Raw genomic sequence first — 7,576 nt, forward strand, 5'->3', positions numbered from 1 at the left:
CATTAGGTTAGATTGTACTTGTTTAGCCCTTTACAATTTATAAAATGCAGTCAATTATACATCATGTGTCTTAATCTCATTAATCTAGTTGAAGTAGATAATAGACATTTTCATATGAGTAAGCTGGGAATCAGAGAATATGGTAAAGTCTCTGAAGACAGCTGTGATGATTCCTTCCCTCACTGTATACACATGCAACATGCTGCTTCTCCCATCAGAATATGGAATTTGTTCCCCTTCCCCTTGAATTTGGACTGGTCTTGTGACTTGCTATGACCAAAAGAACATGACAACTAATGTACATGCCCTTGACCGGAATCGAACCTGGGACCTTTCAGTCCACAGACCAATGCTCTACCCACTGAGCCAAATCGGTTTCAGCTATTTTTGTTGTTTTAATCTACTAAATTGTGTGTGTACCTATTTAAATTATGTCCCCCTCTCGGAGAAAGGATTCAAGCTGGCTTACAATGATCCCTATATTCCCACAAGATGGCACCATAGTTATCGAATAGCAGACCCATGGACAAAACCCTGGTCCTTCAACTTCAAGGCTGGCACATTCCAATATAGCAAAGCTGATGAGCTAAGAGGTCTTTCTACTGTACCATGACTATACCACACTTATTTCTGCCTCTTTATTTTTAGACACCACCCCCCACTTCCTGAAATGCTTTTTTTTTGCCCCCCCCCCCCCCTTCTGCCTATCCAATTTACTGAAATTTCCATAGGTTGTATAATAAAGAATTTGGCTGATATTTGTCCCTGGCTTCTGGGAGATAACCTCTAAACCCTTGAAATGTCCCAAGTAGGAAAGAAAGGGAGGCTGGAGCCAATGATTCAATCATCCATGTCTGTGTACTGAAACCCGATAAAAACCTCCCGGACACTGAAGCTGCAGTAAGCTTCCTGGTTGGTCCTTATATATTGATATGCTGCCAGGTAAGGAGTGAGGACAAAGAAGCTTCCTGTTTGGGGCCCTCCCAGGCCTTGCCCTATGCATCTAGTCATTTATCTGGCTCTGATTTGTATTCCTTTACAATAAATCTGTAATCCTAAGTACATCATTTTCCCAAGTTCAATGAGTCAACCCAGTGACTAATGGAATCCAAGGGGGAGTGGGAACCCCCCAAACTTATAGACAGTATGTGGGTAGCATAGGTAGCCTGGAACCCCAGAGCTTGTGGAGGAAGATGGTGCCCTGCACCTGCCATGTCTGAGCTAACTCTTAATCTGTGTCAGAATTAGGTGGCAGTTGAACAAACACCAACATGGCACTTACAGTCTGCCAAATACTGTTGTAAGTGCTGGCACACATTAATTTTTAAAATTCTTATGACAGTCCTTCGAAGCAGATACTATTATTACCCTTGTCTCACAGGTGAGCAGGGCAGAGGCACAGACAGGTTAAAGGACTGCCCAGCCTCGATCCCTGTGTATGTGTGTAAGTGTAGGTGGTGGGTGAGGAGAAAATGAAGGATATATGTAGGGAAGGAAAAACCATCTATAATTAAAAAAAGCAAAATATGCTAATTAGACCAGATGACCTTCCAGACGAAGCTGGAGCTGCGAGGGAAGCCCGAGTCCTGGGTGCCAGAGGAAAGCCAGTGCTGGCAGGAAGTCTTAACTCCTGCATGAATTTATTGCATTGGGCCTCTAGTCTATACTAATAAAAGGGTAATGTGCTAATTAGACTGGAGTGTCCGGACATCTTCCAGATGTCCAAATTCCTTCCAAACAAAGCCACGGTGGCAGAGGCAGAGGCCGAGGCGGTTAAGGGTGATCAGGCCACTGTGAGGGAGCAAGCAGTTAGGGGCAAGATCAGGTTAGCACAGGAGAGCAAAAAAATTAGGGGGCTATCAGGCCAGAAGGGGAGGGAAGTTGGGGTCGATTAGGTTGGCAGGGGAGGGCAGTTAGGCGGCGATCAGGCAAGCTGGCAGGCAAGTGGTTAGGAGCCAGTGATCCCAGATTGAGAGAGGGATGTCTAACTGCCAATTTTGAACATTGAACACCACCTGAAGAGTCCCAGATTGGAGAGGGTGCAGATTAGGCTGAGGGACACCCCTACTCCTGTGCACAAATTTCATGCACTGAACCTCTATCCATTCTAGTAAAAGAGTAATGTGCAGATTGACCATCACTCCAACACACAAGATGGCTGCCCCCATGTGGTCAAAGATGACTGACCCCATGTGGACACAAGATGGCCATCACAAGATGGCCATCACAAGATGGCCAACAGGGTGGGAAGTTTGGTGGGAACAGGTCTGCAGTGAAGGGCAGTTGTGGGCCATTGGGCCAGCAGGAGAGGGCAGTTGGGAGGGACCAGGCCTGTAGGGGAGGGATTTGGTGACAACAGGACCTGCAGGAAGGGCAATTGGGAGAGGGGGCCCAGGCCTGCAGGGGAGAGCAGTTGGGGAGACCAGGCCTGCAAGGGAGGGTAGTTAGGGGTGACCAAGTCTGCAGGGGAGGGTAGTAAGGAGTGACCAGGCCTGCAGGGGAGGGCAGTTAGGGGCAAATAGGTTGGAAGGGGAGCAGCTAGGCATCAGTCAGGCTGTTAGGGGGTGATCAGGCTGGCAGGCAAAGTGGTTAAAGGCATTCAGAATAACAGGCAGGTGAGCAGTTGGGAGCCAGCAGCATTGGAATGTGATAGGGATGTCCAACTGCTCACTTAGGCCCGATCCAGGTAGGATTTGGCCTAAATGGGCAGTCGGACATCCCTCGAGGGGTCTCAGATTGGAGAGGGTGCAGGCTGGGCTGAGTGACACACACCCATGCACGAATTTCATGCACTGGGCTTCTAGTTACTATATAACAGGCCATATGGGCTCTTCAATTTTTTCATCCAAACACTGTGAACATGTATTGAGCATTTTCTAAGTGTCAAATGCAGTGCTAGGGGCTGAAATATAACAGTGAGCATGACTGCTCATTCCTCTACTTCCTGGTGGAGTGTACAGTCCACCTGAGGGGATAATATGAAATTACTTACTACACAATTACTTTTCTGCAATTCTGTTGCTGATACCTTGTAGAGACATGTTTTAGCCGTTTGCATTGCTCTGTACACTATTGAGTAGTTGTTTTCTGGGGTGATCTGGTCCAGTGTATGCCTCTATTTCATTCCCTCCCTTCCCAGAAATCTTTCAACTGGAGCTCAGATAGCAAGGAGTTAGAGAAGGGCCCCTTTGGCAGCACTGTTCTGCTTGGGGGCAGCTCTGAGTGTGTCTTTGGCATCCAGGGTTAAAAAGGTCTTGTATGTTACCTCTTATTGTTTCTGGATTGATGAGACTATTTTGCAGTTTTTAAATAAAACTTGAGATCACACAATTGTATAGAAATTTCTCATACATTTTGCCTCCAATTGTAACATTTTGCAAATGTCAATATGACAATCAGGATATTGATATTGATACAATCTACCAATCTTATGCAGATTTTCAGTTTTACTTGCGTTCATTGTGTGTATTTAGTGCTGAACAATGTAATCACACATGTAGGTTTATGTGTTCATCATCACAGTCAAGATATTGAACAGTTTCAAGGATCCCCCATAGGGCCTTCTCATAACCATACCTACCTTCCTCTCTGCCCTCTCCCAACCCCTGGCAACCTACATTGTATTCTCCATTTCCAAAATTTTGTCATTTCAAAGATATTACATAAATGTAATCACACACTAAATACTCCTATGGTTTTAAGATTCGCTGTTCTCATCTTCATAGCACTTTATACAACATAATTTTATAGAGATTCTCAATACCAGATCCTTTAAACCTTGAAATTGTAAAGGGATTTTTAAAAATTATTATCCTTGTGAGAATTAAGACACCTAAGTCATGGAAATAATGTGAATTTAGTAGAAGTTCTGACTTCAGGGTTAAATTATTTGCTAATTCTCTGTTGAATCTTATAAAAATTAGAAAATAAAAATGAGTATTCAATTACATGCATATTGAGATCTAAAATTGAATTCATTATAGTATAAGCCCATCCAGGATAAGCATAATTGAGGAAGTAGACTCCTAAATTTATTTATTTTTTTATTAAATGCATTTCATAATGTTTTTTCCTAGAACATTTTCTGTATTACTGTTTGTCCTTCTTTTGTAACATATTTTTGAAGTGGGGAAGAAACTAATTAAAGCAAAAGGAGGGGGAGATTAGAGGGTCTTGGGGGTAAAATAGTAAATATTACTGCATATTAATCCCATGAAGTTTTGGAAATGCATCTGGCACTCTAGACCTGAGAGGTTGTTTGGTGTGAAGTGGAGGCTGTGCATCTCATCAGTGATTTTCTAGGCCAAAGCAACGTCAAAGTCCTGTGCGAAAGCTTCCAGCACTGAATTCTGCTGGCCCTCCTAGAGATGCTTCAGGTGCAGCTACATCACTTGGAGAACAGGTGGTGTTTTACTGAGAGAGCTACCATGAAGACAAACTGTGCTGGGTGACAGGGCCAAGCAACAGAATGCAGAGTGCTCCACCACACTGGCCACTCCTTCAGAAAATTTGACTCAACTGCAAAAAGACAAAAACACGAATTCTTTGATGAATGGCACCTAAAATTCAGACAGATGTAGGACAGCGGTTCTCATGGTGTGTTCTCTGCACCAGACTCTTCAATCAGAAACTCAAACTGGGCCCAGCAACCTCCAAGCTCCATGCATGATTACCGTGCATGCTAACGTCTGAGAAGTGCTGCATTCGTTAGTGCAATGCCTGTTACCTACTCCCCTAACTCCTGACAATGATAGTTAACTCCACAGTTCTTTCATCCAAGCAACAGGGCTTGTGTCAAATGCTGAAAACAGGCAGGAACTGCAAGGCTGGTGAAGCCAACCAGAGAGTTAAAAACCTCTAAGGCCCATTAAAATAAGGATGAAGGTGTGTGTGTTTGTGTGTATTTTGCAGGCCAGGAAAATGGGGCAGTGGAAGAAGGATAACATATACTACCCAAAGACGCTAGTTCATGGACTGCACCAAAGAAACTTTTGAATTTGTAATCAAATGGCTGTAAGTTTGTGGTATTGGTCAAAGCAAGCCTGTGGCCTTATTGTTTAGAGCTATGTCTTGTCCAATTAGTTGTGTGGCTACTTTATTTCAAGCTTAACTTGGACAGACAGGCCTGCCAGGCACAAATTTCTCAGATGATATTAGAGAGGACAAAAATTATCCACCGCAAGACTGTGAGGACAGATGACACCCAGCAGGAATGGAAAGCCAAATCTGCAGAAATCCATAATACAATTGGCTAGCCCTAGGGGCCCAGCCTCTTTGAAGCGGAAGCGACAGCATGAATAAGTCATCAAATCAACTCACCAAGTTGGAAAATATGCAAAGCTTTTATTCTCCCCACAAAGAAATTAAAGTTTAAAAGATTAAAACATTCCTAAAAGAACTGTGCTAATAGGAACAGATATCCTTGAGACACAATAGTAAAAATTGCCAACATTTCAAAATCTCCTGACTTCCTATCTACCTTTTTTCCCCCCTCAAAAGTGAAAGATGAGTTTCACTAGATTAGGTAGCAGTTGGAATGAGTTTTATTCAACAGCAGTATGGGGAATAAAGGCAGAGCCTACAGGAATGTGGGCTCCAGCAACAAGTAATCATTATTGCAAAATCAAATTCCCCATCTCATCTCTGATATGCCCGTATGTAACCCTAGAGCTGGGCCTCACAGTGTTATAAATCCAGCATACAAGGCAAAGAGCAGTGGGATATAGAGCCCCTTGTGTATCTAAAAGCTCTGCCCAGGCAAGAGAGATATATGATGGCAACTTTCTCCCCATTGCTTTTGCAATAAACTTCACCTAGAGCTCCAGGAAGAGTTGGGAATGTAATTCAGCTCCCATAAATCAGGACTAAAATTAAAATAGCCAGATATGTAGCAGCCTGCTCAGGTGTATGGAGAATTTGAAATTTAGTGGCCTGGTAATGAGTAGGAGCAGCTTATCCAATTAGGTAGAGAAAGAAGAAATACTGCTCTCTGGGGTAAAAAGCTAAATGCTTTAATCCATTAAAACACCACATCTCTGTCAAAACTAGATTAATATTAAAGTTCATGTAACATTTAACTTTTTTCAAAGAAATAAGGTAAAATGTTAGCGAATTACATAAATGAAAAAGCTATACTTAACAATAACTCAAATTTGCCTACTTACCACTTATACAATTACAATTTTAACACAATTTACAATTCTAAATTGTCTACTTGTCAGTAAACAAATTACTTGTGTAATTAACCTTTGGTGGGATGTACAGGCACATATGTACCTGATTATGAGTTTTAGTCTTTCCTACAGCACAACTTGAAGCTATTCTGGAAGGCCTTTCAGCAGGGCTTCGGTGATGTGCTAGCCATGTGTTCTTCCCATTTATCCCGTTACTACTTCCCTGCAGGAGACCCAACATGCCAACTGGGTGGAGCCAACGGAGGGCCTATATTTAACAGGAAGTAAAAGTGGGAATGTTTACATGACTGTTAAAAACCTCAATGCAATGGCCTTAGAGCTGAATCTGCATGGAGATAGGGCAGTTTAAACTGGGAAATCAGGTCATGTAGAGATGATTTGTCCTTGAAGTTATGCCACTTTTTTTTTAATTTTTTTATTTTTACTGTACTGTGGCAGCAGCTACTTGAGATTTACCACAGAATTTCACAAAATACTTCATGACATCTTAGATGTTTTGTGCCTAAAGACAAATGGCCTTTAAAAAATAAAAATTAAAAAAAATATATATATTATTGATTTTTTACAGAGAGGGAGAGGGATAGAGTGAGAAACATCGATGAGAAACATCAATCAGCTTCCTCTTGCACACCTCCTACTGGGGATGTGCCCACAACCAATGTATATGCCCTGGACCGGAATCGAACCCGGGACCTTTCAGTCTGCAGGTCGACACTCTATCCACTGAGCCAAACCAGTTAGGGCAAGACAAATAGCCTTTTGATATTGCTTGCAGTTTTATTATTTCTATTTGTTTTACAATCAGTATTTAAGACAAATTATGATCTTTTCTTATTTGGGATCTTTTGTCTGTGGGAGAGGGAGGTAAGGCCAATTGTATAGTCAGGACAGTCAAATCAACTCCAGGGCATAACATGGTGACAGATTATGAGCTCTAACTCTGAAATTGCATGGTTCTCATTCACTCCAGCCATGGACTGAGATGTTAGCATGTGAGTGAGTTCCCCTACACAATTTCCTAAACTAACATGAGATAATAAGATGGTTGTCAAGTGTCTGGTATAGAGCCCATAACATAGAACACACTCAGTACCTGGTTATATTTATTTACTTTCAAAGAATGTTGAGTGGCTGGTAATCTTGCAAAGAATGCTTCACATTTCAGAAATCTGTTCACAGATGGCTGGATTGTAAACTCTCTGAAGGCAAAGATGCAATAGTGTTATTCCCAGGGCCTAGCAGAGAGTCTGATACATAGTAGGTGTTAAGTAAATATTTGAGATATTACTGAATGACCAGTGCCACAGGCTTTTGGGAATTATAGAGAGAAAAAATGCTTAGAAAAGGGCATCTACTTTGTAGAAAAAATAGCATGGACAAAG

Source organism: Pipistrellus kuhlii, unplaced genomic scaffold (assembly GCF_014108245.1).
Source record: "Pipistrellus kuhlii isolate mPipKuh1 unplaced genomic scaffold, mPipKuh1.p scaffold_m20_p_2, whole genome shotgun sequence".
NCBI classification, from domain to species: Eukaryota; Metazoa; Chordata; class Mammalia; order Chiroptera; family Vespertilionidae; genus Pipistrellus; species Pipistrellus kuhlii.